An 8,711-nucleotide genomic window follows, 5' to 3' on the forward strand; every position below is an offset into this window, starting at 1 on the left:
ATTAATTTCTTTCTACTTTTAGTAGAGACGGGGTCTTGCTCTTGCTCAGGCTGGTTTCGAACTCCTGAGCTCAAACTATCCGCCCACCTCAGCCTCCCAGAGTGCTAGGATTACAGGCGTGAGCCATACATTAAGTTTTAAAAGGTCTAAATATGTCAATAAAAGACAAAGATTAGCAGAGTGAATTCAGCAAGATAGTATAATGCAAAATCAATACACAAAATCAATCACCTTTCTATATCCTAAAAATTTACATGTGGAAACTGAAATTAAAACCACAAAGCCATTTACAATTACTCCAAAGAAAATAAAATACCTAGGTATAAATCTAACATAACACATGCAGGACTTGTATGCTGAAAATTATCAGTGCTAAGGAAATGAATCAAAAGAGACTTGACTAAGTAGAAAATAAATAAAAAGATGGTAGAATTACATTTTTACAATAATTACACTAAGTGTAAATGATCTAAATATCCTAATTAACAAGCAGAGGACATCAGACTGAATAAAAATTCAAGATTCAACTAGAGTCTATCTACGAGAAACACATTTAATGTAAAGACACAGGTAGATTAAAAGTAACATCAAAAGAAAGTTGGAGTGACTATATTAATGTTATACAAATTAAACATCAGAACATATAATATTATCAGGAATAAACAGAAATGTTACATAATAATATGAGTCAATTCATCAAGAAGACATAACAATCTTAAATGTGTATGCATCTAATGACAGAGATTCAAAATACATGACTCAAAAATTGACAGAACTAAAGGGAAAAATTGGCATATCCACAACTACAGTTGGAGATTTTAACATTGTCCTCTGAATAGTTGATAGAACAAGTAGATAAAACATTGATTGTTAAAGATATATAAGATCTGAACAATACTGCCAAGCATAGCTAATAGAAGACTACCATGAACAATCACAGAATACATATTCTTTTAAATACACACATAACATCACCAAGATAGACTGTAAGCTGAGCCATAAAATAAGTCTCACTAAACTTTAAAGGATTAAAATCATATAGCGTATATTCTGTAAGCCTGAGTACAATAGAATTAAGAATCAATTTTAAAAGAATCTATAAAATCCCTAAATATTTTGAAGTTAAGAAATGCAAGGGATTGGCCAAGATGGCAGATTAGAAGCAACCCACACACACCACTCTCAAGGAGAGGATTGAAAGTTGCAAGCAGATGCCCACCTACAGATGGACCCTCTTGAAGAAGCCATTGTAAATCATCAGAGAAGTGACATGAGATACTCAGAGTGGAGGAGAGTAGGACAGGGAGATCTACTCACCAAGATCAGAAGACACCTGGGGGAGATAAGTACACATGGGGAAGGGACAAAAGAGGGGAACCTCAGGGCTCCACACTCCCCCCACACAGACACTGTGACTCAATCTGTGAGGGGTCCCCACCACCACTGCCAGCCTCCATATTGATCAGGGAACTTCTTGGAGATTGTATCGTAACATTGCATCAGAAAGTGGGTTCAGCAGGGACCCATTGTCCTCAATTCCAGGGTTTCAACACCTGACACCATTCTGAACTCTTGCATCTGGAGTACTCAGTTTACCCAGGGATCAGTTTTGCTGCAACCACCCTTGCCAGGCTGGGGAGGAAGTAGGAAGAGTAGATGCTGTCTCATGCCTAATGACTGGGAGAGGAACCATGCCCCCTGTCCCCACATGCCATGGGGAGGTTCACACCTGCCCAGCACTGCACAACACTATGCCTGTGGTCCAGCACTTCACCATGGACCCTCTAGCCACAAGCTGCACCCCACTGTGTACCAACATTACACCTAGACCTGGGTGGAGTAAACACCAGCAGCCTTCACACCCATGGCCACCACCTAGATAACCTCATTCAGCAGCGACTGCCATGAGTAGACTTGGGCAGAGCGAACTACTACAACACTTACCTCCATGTAGAAGGGCTCATCCACCTCCCCGCCTGAGCTTACAACATCAGCCTGAGGATCAACCCACCACTCCACGTGAAGATCCCCCAGCAAGAGTTTAGACTGTGATAACCATAGGGAAAGGAACATGCAGAACAACTACATTACAAGATCACAGTGCATCCACCCCTCTCCTACTGGAACAATCTTCCAGAATAGGACACAAAAGTGCCATCGAGGGAACTCTCCTACTTCTTACTAAAAAGGAGAGTTCCCAGCAAAGGAGAACAGGGGCACTGCAAAACTATCTGCCCTGAGCTGAGAGAAAAGGTTTCAGATGAGAAGAAACCAGCAAAAGAACTCTGGCAACATGAAAAAAAACAAGCTAGTTTGACACCCCCACAGGATCACAATAGACATAGAGCAACAGACCACAACCAAAAGGAAATTGTCAAAATGTCACAAATAAATTTTAGAATACGGGTGGCAAATAGGATGAATGGGATGGAAGAGAAAGTTAGAAGTGAACACCAAGCTAAAAAAAAAAAAAATGTCAGGACATGAATGGAATCACTAAAGAGATAGAAAACATAACAAAGAATATAACAGAATTTAAAGAAATGAACAAGTCATTTAGGGAACTTCAAAATACAGCAGAAAGCTTCAACAACAGGCTAGACCAAGCAGAAGAAAGAATTTCAGAGCTTGAAGACAAGGATTTTCAACTAAAGCAGTCAGACAAAGATGCAGAAAAAAGAATAAAGAAGAGTAAACAATCACTCAGAGAAATATGGGACTATGTAAAGCAAGCCAATATACAAATTATAGGTATCCCTGAGGAAGAAGAAGAAAAAGCAAAAAGCATCAAAAACCTATTTGAGGAAATTATTAAGGAAAACATCCCTGGTATCACCAGAGATTCGAATATCCAGATATGAGATTGTCATCGAACGCTGGGAAAATTTACAGCAAATAAGACATTTCCAAGACACATAGTCATCAACCAAAGTCAAAATGAAGGAGAAAATTCTACAAGCTGCAAGACAAAAGTAAATAACCTACAAAGGAAAACCCATCAGGATAACCACAGACTTCTCAATGGAGACCTTACAAGCCAGAAGGGATTGGGGCCCTATTTTTAGTCTTCTTAAACAAAACAACTGCCAGCCAAAAATGTTGTATCCTGCAATACAAAGTTTCATAAATGGTGGAGAAATAAAGACTTTTCCAGACAAGCAAACACTAAGGGAATTTGTAACTACTAGACATGCCCTACAGGAAATGCTCAAAAGTGCACTATACATGGGACAACACAGTAGATACCTATCAGTGTAAACACACCCAAGAGTTAAAGCTCACAGTTCTTATAAAACAATAGCACAAGAGGGAAAACAAAACAACAAGGTATCGTTCAACATGAAAAACATTATCCCACATGTCAATACTAACGCTGAACGTGAACAGTCTTAACACTCCATTTAAAAGACAGATTGGCTGAATGAATGAAAAAGTATTCCAAAGATTTTGTACCCCATAATACTCTGAAATTTAAAAAAAAAGAAAAATCATTACCCAAGTATATGCTGTCTCAAGAAACCCCCATCAAACCTCCAAGGTCATGCACAGACTCAAGGGAAAGGGATAGAAAAAAATATTCCACATAACTGGAAACCAAAAGTGAGCCGGTGTAGCCATACTCATATCAGATAAAGTTCACTTTAAATCAACAGTGGTAAAAAGGACAAATATGGTCATCATATAATGATAAAGGGGGCAATTTGGCAAGAAGATATAACAATTGTAATATATATGCACCTAAGATGGGAGATCCCAGATTCATAAATCAAATTCTACTGAATCTAAGCAAAGAAATAAACAGTACCATCCTAATCGCTGGGAACTTCAACTTCCCACTGACAAAACTGGACAGATTATCAAAGCAGAAAAATCAACAAAGAAATACTGAACTTAAATGGGGCTCTCGAACAAATGGAACTAACAGACATTTACAGAACACTCTACCTGAAAACTACAGAATATACATTCTTCTCATCAGCTCATGGGACATTTTCCAAGATTAATCATATCTTAGGCCACAGAGAAAGTCTCAACAAACTCAGAAAAAAATGAAATCATACCATGAATCTTCTTGGACCATGGTGGAATAAAACTAGAAATCAGTTCCTAGAGAAACTGCTAAATCCACATGAAGTCATGGAAATTAAAAACCTGCTGCTGAATAATCCTTGGCTCAAGGATGAAATTAAGATGAAAATAAAAGGATTCTTTGACTTGAACAATAAAGGAGAGACAGATTTTAAAATCTACGGGATAAGCCGGGCATGGTGGCTCACGCCTATAATCCTAGCACTCTGGGAGGCTGAGGCAGGCGGATCGTTTGAGCTCAGAAGTTCAAGACCAGCCTGAGCAAGAGCGAGACCCTGTCTCTACTAAATAAATAAAAAGAAATTAGCTGAACAACTAAATATATATATATAAAAAATTAGCTGGGCATGGTGGTACATGCCTGTAGTCCCAGCTACTCAGGAGGCTGAGGCAGAAGGATCACTTGAGCCCAGGAGTTTGAGGTTACTGTGAGCTAGGCTGACGCCACAGCACTCTAGCCCCGGCGACAGAGTGAGACTCTGCCTCAAAAAAAAAATCTATGGGATATAGAAAAGGCAGTGCTAAGGGGAAAATTCATAGCCTTAAATGCTAACATTAAAAGATCACAAATTATCAATCTGATGTCACATCTCAAGAAACTAGAAAAAGAAGAACGATCCAAACTCAAAGTTAGCAGAAGAAAAGAAATAACAAAGCTTACAGCAGAACTAAATGAAATGGAACCCCCTCAAAAAATACAAAGGAATAAGGAAACAAAAAATTGTTTCTTTGAAAAGATAAACCAAATCAATAGCCAGATTAACCAGAAATAAAGAGAAAGGAATCAAGTAAGCTCAATCAGAAATGAAAATTAAAACTGATATAACAGAAATACAAAATATCATCATGAATATTACAAAAACCTCTATGTTCATAAACTAGAAAACATAGAAGAAATGGATAAATTCCTGGAAACACATAACCTTTCAAACCTGAATCAGGACAAAACAGCAATCCTGAACAGACCAATAATAAGAAGCAAGATTGAGACAGTAATAAAAAATCCCCCAATAAAAAAATAGCCCCAGACCAGACAGTTTCACAGTCAAATTCCACTAGACATACAAAGAAGAACTGCTACCTATCCTACAGAAATTATTCCATAACATCGAGAAGGAAGAAATCCTCCCTAACACATTCTATGAAGCCATTGTCACCTTTACACCAAAGCCAGGAAAGGACACAACAAAAAAAGAAAACTTACAGATGAGTATCACTTATGAACATTGACATAAAAATCCTCAACAAGATATTAGCAAACTGAATTCAACAGCACATCTAAAAGATAATTCACCATGATCAAGTGGGTTCTATCCCAGGTATACAAGGATAGTTCAACATTCACAAATCAATAAATGTGACTTACCACAAAAGCAGAAGGAAAAACAAAGACCATACGATCATCTGAATAGATGCAGAAAAAGCATTCAATAAAATGCAGCACACTTTCATGATTAAAAAAAAAAAACCTGAACAAACTAGGCAAAGAAGGAATGTACCTCAAAATTATAAAAGCCATATATAACAAACCGAGGAGAAGTGGTTATAAAATCATACGTTATTTTAATAAGAAGGTAAAAGGAACCCCAGACAATTGAGGGCGAATCATTTCCTGAGTGTGGCTATTATCTCTGACCTTTTCACTACCCCCATCATGATGCCCTGAATTCCTCCAGGAACTCCTGGTATCTGGTGGCCCCAGGCCCCACTGGCTTGCTCTCCTCAGTCTCCTGCATAACTGCTTTTCTTCTTCTTCTTTTACATTTCACTCCCTCCAAAAAAGCTCTCTGTTCAATATAAAGGATATTCAATGTAGTAGCAAAGAAAACTGTAAACAGCTTAGTTAAAAAAGAGACAATCTCTCATCCAAAAAAACAGAAAAAAAACCTTGACTCCACATCCCTCTCCACAGCTATTATTTAATACTTTATTTTTCTACTCCCTGTTTCAGCAAAACACTTGAAATAATTGTTCTTATTCACGATCTCTATTTCCTATCTTCCCATTCTTTCTTGAAATCACAACATTCAGCCTTTCATCTCCTCAGCTTCGCCACACTTCTCTTGTCAAGGTCACTGATGTCATCATGTTGCCCAGCCTAATGGTCAAGTCCCCATCACCCCTGTCTCATCAGCAGAATCTATGCAACTCAATAAGCTTTCCTCACATGGTCTTAGAATAAGGTTGCCTCTCATTGTTCTCCTCCACCTCTTCTCTGTCTGTTTGCTGGTTCCTTCTTACCGACCTCACCTTTAAGTGGTAAAAAACTCCAGGCCCGGTTCTCAAACTTGTTCGATCTGTAACAACTCCCCAGTTAGGCCTTTCTGGACCTGATCTCACTCAACTATTAAAAAGAATGTGTTATATGTGTTGTGATGGAACAAACTTCAAAATCTATTGTTAAATGAAAAAAAAAGATGAAAGATGGCAAGCCTGATGTGTGCAGAAGTTTAAGGTAACTGACAACTCAGGGACACAAAATTTAACTCCTAGTCTGGAAGGCCTGAGCACAAAACAAACCAGGAAGTCACATTGAAGAGCTGAGAATGTAGCCCCCCAACCTGTAATGTTTTTGCTAATTTAACTAAACGTAGTTAAAAGCATGAATCAGGCGTACATTCCACCCGCCAGAAATGTATAACCTGCTTGGGGGAGAAAGAAAAATAGTTACAAAATAAAGAAGAAAATGGAGTCTCCAGAGAGAAAACAATTAGGAGTTATGGGAGCACAGATAAATAGAGCAGCTTTTTAAAAGCTCTAAAAAGCTGAATTATTTCTGATTTTTTTTACTTCATGCTTTCAAAATTACTACATTTCTTAATTGTCTCTACTATAAATTAAAATTCCTAAAGTTTTCTGTCCCTTATCCCCGCTATTCTCTATACTCTCAATCTTACAATCGGAATGGAAAAGCCTTTTTGTTGAGAACAACTCTGCCCAGCAAACTTCAAGAATCCAAGAAAAACAACCAAGAATTAATACATGTACCAAAAAAACCAATTTTCTTTACTTTATTTATTTATTTCTGAAACAGAGTCTCACTCTGTCACCTTGGGTAGAGTGCAGTGGCGTCATCATAGCTCACTGCAACCTCAAACTCCTGGGCTCAAGCAATCCTCCTGCCTCAGCCTCCCAAGTAGCTGGTGCGTGCCACCATGTATAGCCAATTATTTCTATTTTTTATAGAGTCGGCATCTCGCTCTTGCTCAGGCTGGTCAAGGGACTCCTGACCTCAAGGGATCATCCCGCCTTGGCCTCCCCTCTGGGAGTGCTAGGATTACAGGCATGAGCCACCACGCCCGCCCCAATTTTCTTTAATATAATTAAAGAGAAATGGGTCAACATGGAGAAATAAACACTCGGGACACAGGGAGGAATGAAGAGGCGTTGGCCCAAGCAGCTAGTATATGGCCCAGCCGGAGTCTGAACTCAGGTCTGTCTGATTTCAAAGCCCACACCGTTTCAGTTTTACAGCCTGTCTCAGATATAAATGCAGGTTTAAAGTGTTTATACATGGAGGTAAAAGTACTAGAGGAGAAGAAAACAACCAATCTACAAAAGAAGGGGATTATTGGTAGAACAAGCCCTGTGGAAGAGCTAGAGAAATACAAAAGGCACCCAAAAGTAGATATAGCCACAGAAACACTGTAAAAGCATAATGGAACCAGTCTCATTTAACTGCAGAAAGATGTAGACTGTCTTAAAAACAATCATCTCATTTGTGATCTTTTGTGAAATCGTTATTATTTTATTTTCTGTATCTGGAAGCTAAATGGTGCCTGTCTCTCCCTCTTCTTGGTTTTGGCTCTGTGGGCAGGAGAAATTAAATCCAAGGCTAGATCTCACCCACAGTTTAGAGATTTTTATTCCTTCCCCTGACTTCTAGTCCCCGAACCACCTAAAGACTCCCTCCCACATTCACTCCCTCTTTCACACGTGTGTCACCTGCTCCTGCCCCCATCTTTTGCTAAAATCACTAAGTCTGTTAAGCCTGATACACAACCTTTCTTAAAACTGCTTGAAGCACTTATTTGTCTTTGAAGTTTCCCTGGACCAAATCCCATGGAGTCACATCAGAGGATTTGGTTGGCCCTCTCTCCAGCAGCCATTAGCTGTAAGAATTTTCATTCCATTTTGATTGTTCTGTTCTCATGAATGTACACCTATATTTACTTTACATTTCTTTAAAAATGTCACTGACTATCTCATTGACTGACCAGCTTAATCACAGCTATCTAGGGGATAGAAAGAGAAATAGATAGATCACAAATACAATCTGAAACTCAACACATTTTTTTAAATGTAGAGATCTTTGAGCTTGGTGATGATGCTGTTTCAGAGTTGATTTATTGTATTATGCTGAGTACAATTTGCCACAACATCAAAGTAATGTTATGCGCTTTTCTCCAAAGAAATGCACAGTGGGATATGTAAAATGTCAGAAATAATTAGACAAAATTGTACAATCCCTTTGTGACACTAATACGTCTTTGGGAGTTGAATATTTTCTGTGAAAGTTTAAAATCTGCTTTGAAAGCTGCTTAGTATGAACAATATAATGTTTTCTTTAATGCAGTGATCCCAGAATTTTTACATATATTATGTGAATATACATTTTCAAA

At 38.4% G+C, this 8,711-nt stretch overlaps 1 protein-coding gene across 1 annotated transcript in view; it reads left to right on the plus strand.

Annotated features, from left to right (window-relative positions):
• HTR1E (5-hydroxytryptamine (serotonin) receptor 1E, G protein-coupled) overlaps positions 1-8,711 on the plus strand; it is a 96,852-nt gene that overhangs the window by 86,376 nt on the left and 1,765 nt on the right. The gene's annotated exons all lie outside the window — the stretch shown is intronic.

Source organism: Propithecus coquereli, unplaced genomic scaffold, assembly GCF_000956105.1.
Source record: "Propithecus coquereli isolate 6110/MARCELLA unplaced genomic scaffold, Pcoq_1.0 Scaffold127, whole genome shotgun sequence".
NCBI classification, from domain to species: domain Eukaryota; kingdom Metazoa; phylum Chordata; class Mammalia; order Primates; family Indriidae; genus Propithecus; species Propithecus coquereli.